The sequence below is a fragment of the Amia ocellicauda genome, unplaced genomic scaffold (genome assembly GCF_036373705.1).
Source record: "Amia ocellicauda isolate fAmiCal2 unplaced genomic scaffold, fAmiCal2.hap1 HAP1_SCAFFOLD_29, whole genome shotgun sequence".
NCBI classification, from domain to species: Eukaryota; Metazoa; Chordata; class Actinopteri; order Amiiformes; family Amiidae; genus Amia; species Amia ocellicauda.
Genome location: NW_027102854.1, coordinates 103,315 through 110,267, shown reverse-complemented (window position 1 = coordinate 110,267; position 6,953 = coordinate 103,315). Strand labels below are relative to the sequence as shown.

Below are 6,953 nucleotides of genomic sequence, written 5' to 3'. Positions count from 1 at the left end.
TGTTTGAAGAACACATTTTGTTTTAACTGAAACGGGACTACAACTTTTGAAAGGGAAATAGTTGCTAGTGCACTGTATTTTTATTGAGTTTATTAGAAGAAAAAAGCTTATATTTTGGACAGAACGAACTCGTTTGGCATGCAACTAGCAGCAAACGATGTGAAGCAAACAAAACAGTTAGCAAGTTAGCAAGTTACAGTCTGTCCTAGGTCCGGGGGTGCTTATGGTTGTTTATGGGTTCCCTTACCTTAGCCAGTGTCATGTACGGGTGTCCGTACCTTACTGGAGTGTTTGTTTTTATTATAATATATATACATAATATAATATATAATAATGTAATATTTCAGATAAATCGTCACAGTGAGTGACACCAGCATTATTGGTTTTTTGAGAAATAAAAAAACAGAATGTAGAGAAGAAAATGTTGGAAGGAAGTTGGGAGAAAGACTGGTCTCCGAAGGAGCACCGGGACTGGTGGAAGCAACAACAACCAGATAAGACAGAGAAAGGAATTGTGATATTGTGTCAGGTTGGTGAGAATCAAGAAAAGAAAATAACAGAAATGGAAGATCATCATAAACAGTAATGTGAATTGAGAGCAGAAGTTGTGAAAAATACGATAGAATTAATAGAACTACAAGGCAAATTAGAAGGGCAAGAAAAGTGGTCAGAAAAGGTGAAGGTGTAGGTGCGCGATGTGCTGCCGTGTTAGGAGTGCGTCGCGACACAGATCACTCCGAGGACGACAGGCCCGATTGGGATGATTTAGATCGCAAAGCATGGGAATATGAAAAAGGAGGTTTTGCTAGCGCTCCTCCCCCATATAATCCGGAATATAAATCAATCACTGATTTTGGTTATAATAATACATTGTATCCAGATCTGACCGCTCTGAAAACGGTCCCAGCTGCACCCATGCAAGTCAAAACTAGACAGAGTAAAGAGGAAGGTCAATCAATAGTCTATACGACTAAAACCCATGTCCCCTTCTCCCCAGGAGAAAAAGAAATGATATGGGCGTCCCTCCCAAAATTAAAACCAAACCAGGGTAACACAACTTTTTGGGATATTCTAGATGAAAAGATGGTTATTCACCTCCTTCACCCGCACGATGTACACATCATCGTGAAGGCTAAATGTCCGCCCAACATTTGGATACAGTTACTACGAGAATATCAGACCGGGGAGTGGGCTAATGTAGCCTCTACAGATGAGGAGGAAATAACAGAACTTTTTCACAATGGATCAAGAAAACTGAGATAGTGAAATAATGAAATAATCGAGTGGGATTATTTGACATTTTATTCTAAATAATCATAAGCTTAAATAATAAGTTATAAGGGCTGTTTGAGACACTGCAGGGTCAATAAAACATGCCACAGATCGGATATCTGAATTATCTTTAGATATCAATGTGTATGTGCTTTGTGTGTTTATGAATATGTATAGTTTGAAGGTGATATAAGGTAAATGTCTATGTTTTGGCAATCATTTTAGAATTATATTTAAAAATGTAACAACAGATTTATCATATTCATGAGGATCTTTGGCTCTATACAGAGTGCCTCAAGCATCAGAAATCAGAAAGAAAGACTATTATAAGAAAAGTAATCCAAAATATACATTGAATAAACAGATGGATAATAATAGTAATACATAAATAGTCATGGTGTCTCCACAAGAAGAACCAGAATTTGTTTGTTAAACATCATGTTATGGACAAGCTCTGTCAAAAGTCAAATTCAAGGAAACGAAAGGCTAGAAGAGAGCCTGGTGCAGCCCTGACAGCCTGTGAAAGCAGGAGAATGTAAACAGTCTGGTGACATGTTACAGTCTTTCAGAAAATGTTTGGTTATTGGTGCCTAGCATATAATACCTGAAATGAAAGTCAAAGTAGACCATGGTTTTAAGATGAGTGATGTAGGAAAAGGGTAAGATACCGCAGAAGTATAAGATTACAACTATAGAATAAGTAAGCTCAAGTAATATAAAATGCTTTACAGGAGAAAAGTAAGAATGGAAAGGAAGAGTAAAAGAGAAGGTGTCCTAGGATTATGGGAATCATTATTGAGATCAATGGCCTATTGGCTAATATTTTGTTAGGTACATATATGACTTCAATAAACGAATAATGGAGTGACATCTGTATAAATATAAATAAAACATATTGATAAAAAAACCTGAATACATTTCTTGTAAGAAATTAAGAATAGGAGAAAGAATAGCTGTTAGAATGCAGAGCAATGTTGACCAAAGTTGAAGAGGGTTTGAGTAAGTTGACGAGGGTCTGAGTAAGTTGATAAGGCTTGGGAAGCAGGAAAAGGCGAGTAAGATGTGTGTGAGACAAATGTGCTGCCACTTTTAGCACAGAGAGCTTCTGATGGTGATTGAATGAAACGTGGGAAAATAAATAAACTTGATGTAGGATAAATGAATAAATAATTGAATGAGATATGAGCCGCAGAGACCTCCCACATTGGAAAGTGGACTACAGCAGATAATCCTCTCCTCTCCCAGGGCAGGGTGATTAAGTGGGGACGCATGTGAAGAGTGCAGGTGGACCCAGGTGAGTTGTGTAAGAAAGAAGAAACAAAAATAATAAGGCACGCGTGCAAACAATCAAAATAATACTAAGTGAATAACAAATTAAACAATAAAGTGAAAGATAATCAACACACAAAATAATGGCAATATAGAACCAAACAAAATACACAAGCCATATTGCATAAAGTGAAGTGAAATATAAATATAATAAGTAATGGTGATTAAGGAGCTAATTAACACCGTCCGTGACATTTACATTGGTTGGGTGTGTGGATACCAGTAATAATTTTTGTTTTATTGAAATACAAAATAATTCTATTTTTCCGAAGTGCTGAACTTTAATACAGTCTAGAAAGATTAATATTTTTTGTCTTGGGCTATATTATTATTACCATAGTTTTACTATTGTATAAGTATCTTGGAGTATCTTGGACAATGTCAAACAGTATGATTGAAGTGCCTGCTCCCTAATCCATGTGTTGATCTATGAACTCTGTCCTATAATGATATAAATTCTGCTTAGCTAACTTTTAAGATAACATAGTAATGACTTTCTGATTATAACCAGCTCTTTGATTTTTGTGTATAAAAGCTCTGACTGTTAAAATGAAGGCAGAGCGACTTTGGGATCTTCTTGAGTCACTGTTCCTCTCCACGCTGCGTGTATTAAAGGCATTGCAACTAACGCTCCAACCTGGTTGAAGATGATTGTTCTTCCACATCAGATTTGACATTACTGTATGTATGCAGGCCCTTGTAATTGCTTTTCCAATACTGCCAACTGGTTATTGATGATTGATTTCACATTGTGGTACGAGTATCGAGTGAAATGAGTGCTATCCACCCCAGCAACACAGTGATAACATGGAGCCGGCAAGTCATCCAGGTCACAATAGAGGTCAAGCAGTGGGAGGAGGAAGACGTGGTGGTCAAAGGAATGGAAGGGGACATGCACCCCTTCTGAGAGGTGGTCGTGGGCCTCGTCATAGAGGAGGGCTTAGGCCTCACCAGAGAGGCAGCCATGGGCCTCATTTGAGAGGTGTTGGGGGAACGTGGTAGAGGACAAGGCCACGGACCAGACAGCGGCAGCAACAGCAAATAGTGTCCAGTGAAATCCGAGAAATAGTTGTAGAACATGTTGTAAATCATGGCATGACCATGACTGAGGCAGCTACAATGATTCAATCAAACCTCAGAATCAACTCAGGATCAACTGTGGCCTCAATCATCAGAAATGTCCGTACTGAGAAGCGGCAAGTCTTCAGCATGCACTAAATATTAGGCTACTCTCAATTGTCAAATGACTGTATACTGCATACCAATGTGTAGCACAGAGTATAGTGTGCCTTTTGAAAGAAATGCAGACAGAGTGAAGCAGCTGATGACTGAGTATGTTCAGGTATGTTCAGTTTCAAGATGCCTCTTGTGAAAAATGGTTGTGAGAACCTGAACCTGAACACAGGGCTGATGGAAATTTAGAAGTACAGTAATCAATCCTTTGTTTTGCTTTTTACACTAAGCCAGGTGAGGAACACTGCAGTTGACATTTTACTGTAGTTTTGTTCTTTTTTGTAGCTAATTATTGTTGCATGGATTCAAAGAAACCTATGGTGTGATTTGATTGTATTGCATCAATACATTTCAGATTTTGTTCAATGATTCCACTGTGTCTGTAGTATTCTCTCTACTAGTCCTACAGTGATGTATTTATGTGTAGTACCATAATGAAACATGTATCACATATTTTGTACTACAATATTTAATGATTGTACGAACAACTACACAGTGAAACTATCGGTATCTTCTGTGTTACTATGTTACTATGGTATTTCATGATAAATGAGTTATTTGAACCAACAAGTCTGCAAGTGCTAGGTTTCTTTAAAGATATGAATGCACAATGCAATGTTTTGAACATTGGACAGCCTGTGTTACAAGTGATGACCGTTTTGAGTTTTGTGTCTAGTTTTGAAAAATGACATCAAGGTTCTGAAATGAGTGACAAAGTGATTGTAAAAAACTGTATATTCATCCTATTTAATGTGCTCTTTTAAAATGTACTTTTCTTTTTTATGTTGCCATTTCTGTTCTACCAATGTTTCAGTTGTTAGCCAAAGATTGACAGAGTACATCTCATACACACAGGCCAGACAGCAAGGATTTCTTTTTGAAATTCAATTACAAATGCTGCATGAACTCATCAATACGATTAGAGCTCCTGAAAGCAATATAACTAACTCACTCTACAGCATCTCATTAGCAGTGAAAAGAAACCAAGAAAGTTGGGACAGTCGACTGTTTACCACTATGTAACATCACCTTTTCTTTTAATAACACTTATTAAGCACTTGGGCACTGAAGACACCACTTGGTTAAGTTTAGCAAGCGGGATTTTCCCCCATTCATCCATTATGCATTTCCTCAGCTGCGCAACTGCACAGGGCCTTCGTTGTCTTAATTTGCACTTCATAGTGCGCCACACATTCTCAATTCGGAGACAGGTCAGGACTGCAGGCAGGCCATGCTAGCACCCGCACTCTCTGCCTATGCAACCATGCGCTTGAAATCTGGGCAGAATGTGGTTTGGCGTTATCCTGCTGAAAAATGCAGGTACGTCCCTGGAAAAGACGATGTCTGGATGGCAGCATATGTTGCTCCAAAATGTGTACATCTCTTTCTGCAAAAATGGTGCCCTCACAGATGTGCGAGTTACATGACAGACAGACACTCATACACACTGTCACACCCACACACACACACACACTTTCACAGACAGACACACGCACACACACTCACTTTCACACAGAGACAGACACACAAACACAGAGACAGACACACACACACTCACTTTCACACAGAGACACACAAACACATACACTTTCACACAGACACACACACACATACATACATACATACATACATATATAAGGAAAAGAAACAATACATTTAAAAATCACAAAAAGATGTAAATGTAAATGTAGATGTAAAGATGTTAATGATCTCAAGGTAGCTGGGACCATAGTCACCAAGAAAACAATTGGTAACACACTATGCCGTGAAGGACTGAAATCCTGCAGCGCCCGCAAGGTCCCCCTGCTCAAGAAAGCACATGTACAGGCCCGTCTGAAGTTTGCCAATGAACATCTGAATGATTCAGAGGAGAACTGGGTGAAAGTGGTCTCAGATGAGACCAAAATCAAGCTCTTTGCCATCAACTCAACTCGCCGTGTTTGGAGGAGGAGGAATGACCCCAAGAACACCATTCCCACCATCAAACATGGAGGTGGAAACATTATGCTTTGGGGCTGTTTTTCTGCTAAGGGGACAGGACAACTGCACCGCATCAAAGGGACGATGGACGGGGCCATGTACCGTCAAATCATGGGTGAGAACCTCCTTCCCTAAGCCAGGGCATTGAAAATGGGTCAAATACTTATTTCCCTCATTAACATGCAAATCAATTTATAACTTTTTTGAAATGCATTTTTCTGGATTTTCTTGTTGTTATTCTGTCTCTCACTGCTAAAATACACCTACCATTAAAATTATAGACTGATCATTTCTTTGTCAGTGGGCAAACGTACAAAATCAGCAGGGGATCAATTACTTTTTTCCCCCACTGTACATACATATATATGGAAAAGAAACATTACAAGTATAAATCACAATAAGATGTAATAAGGTACAGATAAACAAAGTGTAATAAAATGTGATCTGTTTGAAAATGCAGGGACGTCACTGGAAAAGATGATGTCTGGATGGCAGCATATGTTGCTCCAAAATGTGTACATCTCTTCTGCAAAAATGGTGCCCTCACAGATGTGCGAGTTACATGACAGACAGACAGACAGACACTCACACACACTGTCACACCCACACACACACTTTCACAGAGAGACATATACACACACACACACACACACACACACACATACATATATACATATGGAAAAGAAACAATACTTTTATAAATCACAATAAGATGTAATAAAGTACAGAAAAACTAAATGTAAGAAAATGTGATCTTTAATACACACAAATATGTATGGCTGGTCGGATGCGTCTTGGACTCGGGTTCCTCTTCATTACGTATAACGCTTTTGCCTTTTGCTAAAGCTTTCCGTGGAGGGGATCGTGGGTGAGTTTGTACCATTCTTGGGGGGCTCTGCCTTGTTGGGGCGGAGCTGTGATCCAGGTGAACAGCAGATCGGGCATAGGTGGGCATGTGGGCAGAGGAGTAGGAAGGCCGGTCAAGCAAATAAGCTTGCTAAGGTACGCAGCAGCAGCAAGCAGCCCCCCCATCCAGCCAGCCAGCCAGTCTGGCTGGCAGTGACTGAGTGGTTGACAGACGGCAAGCAACGGAATGTACGTGCTCTGTGATGTCATAGCAGTCAGCTGAGAGAGGCTCG

The 6,953-nt window shown here is 39.5% G+C and overlaps 1 non-coding gene across 1 annotated transcript; it reads left to right on the top strand.

Annotated features, from left to right (window-relative positions):
- The first annotated feature begins 6,610 nt into the window (after positions 1–6,610).
- Positions 6,611–6,725, top strand: LOC136728218 (U5 spliceosomal RNA). The gene has a single exon (XR_010808584.1). It is a non-coding gene; the product is annotated as a U5 spliceosomal RNA (small nuclear RNA).
- The last annotated feature ends 228 nt before the right edge of the window (positions 6,726–6,953 follow it).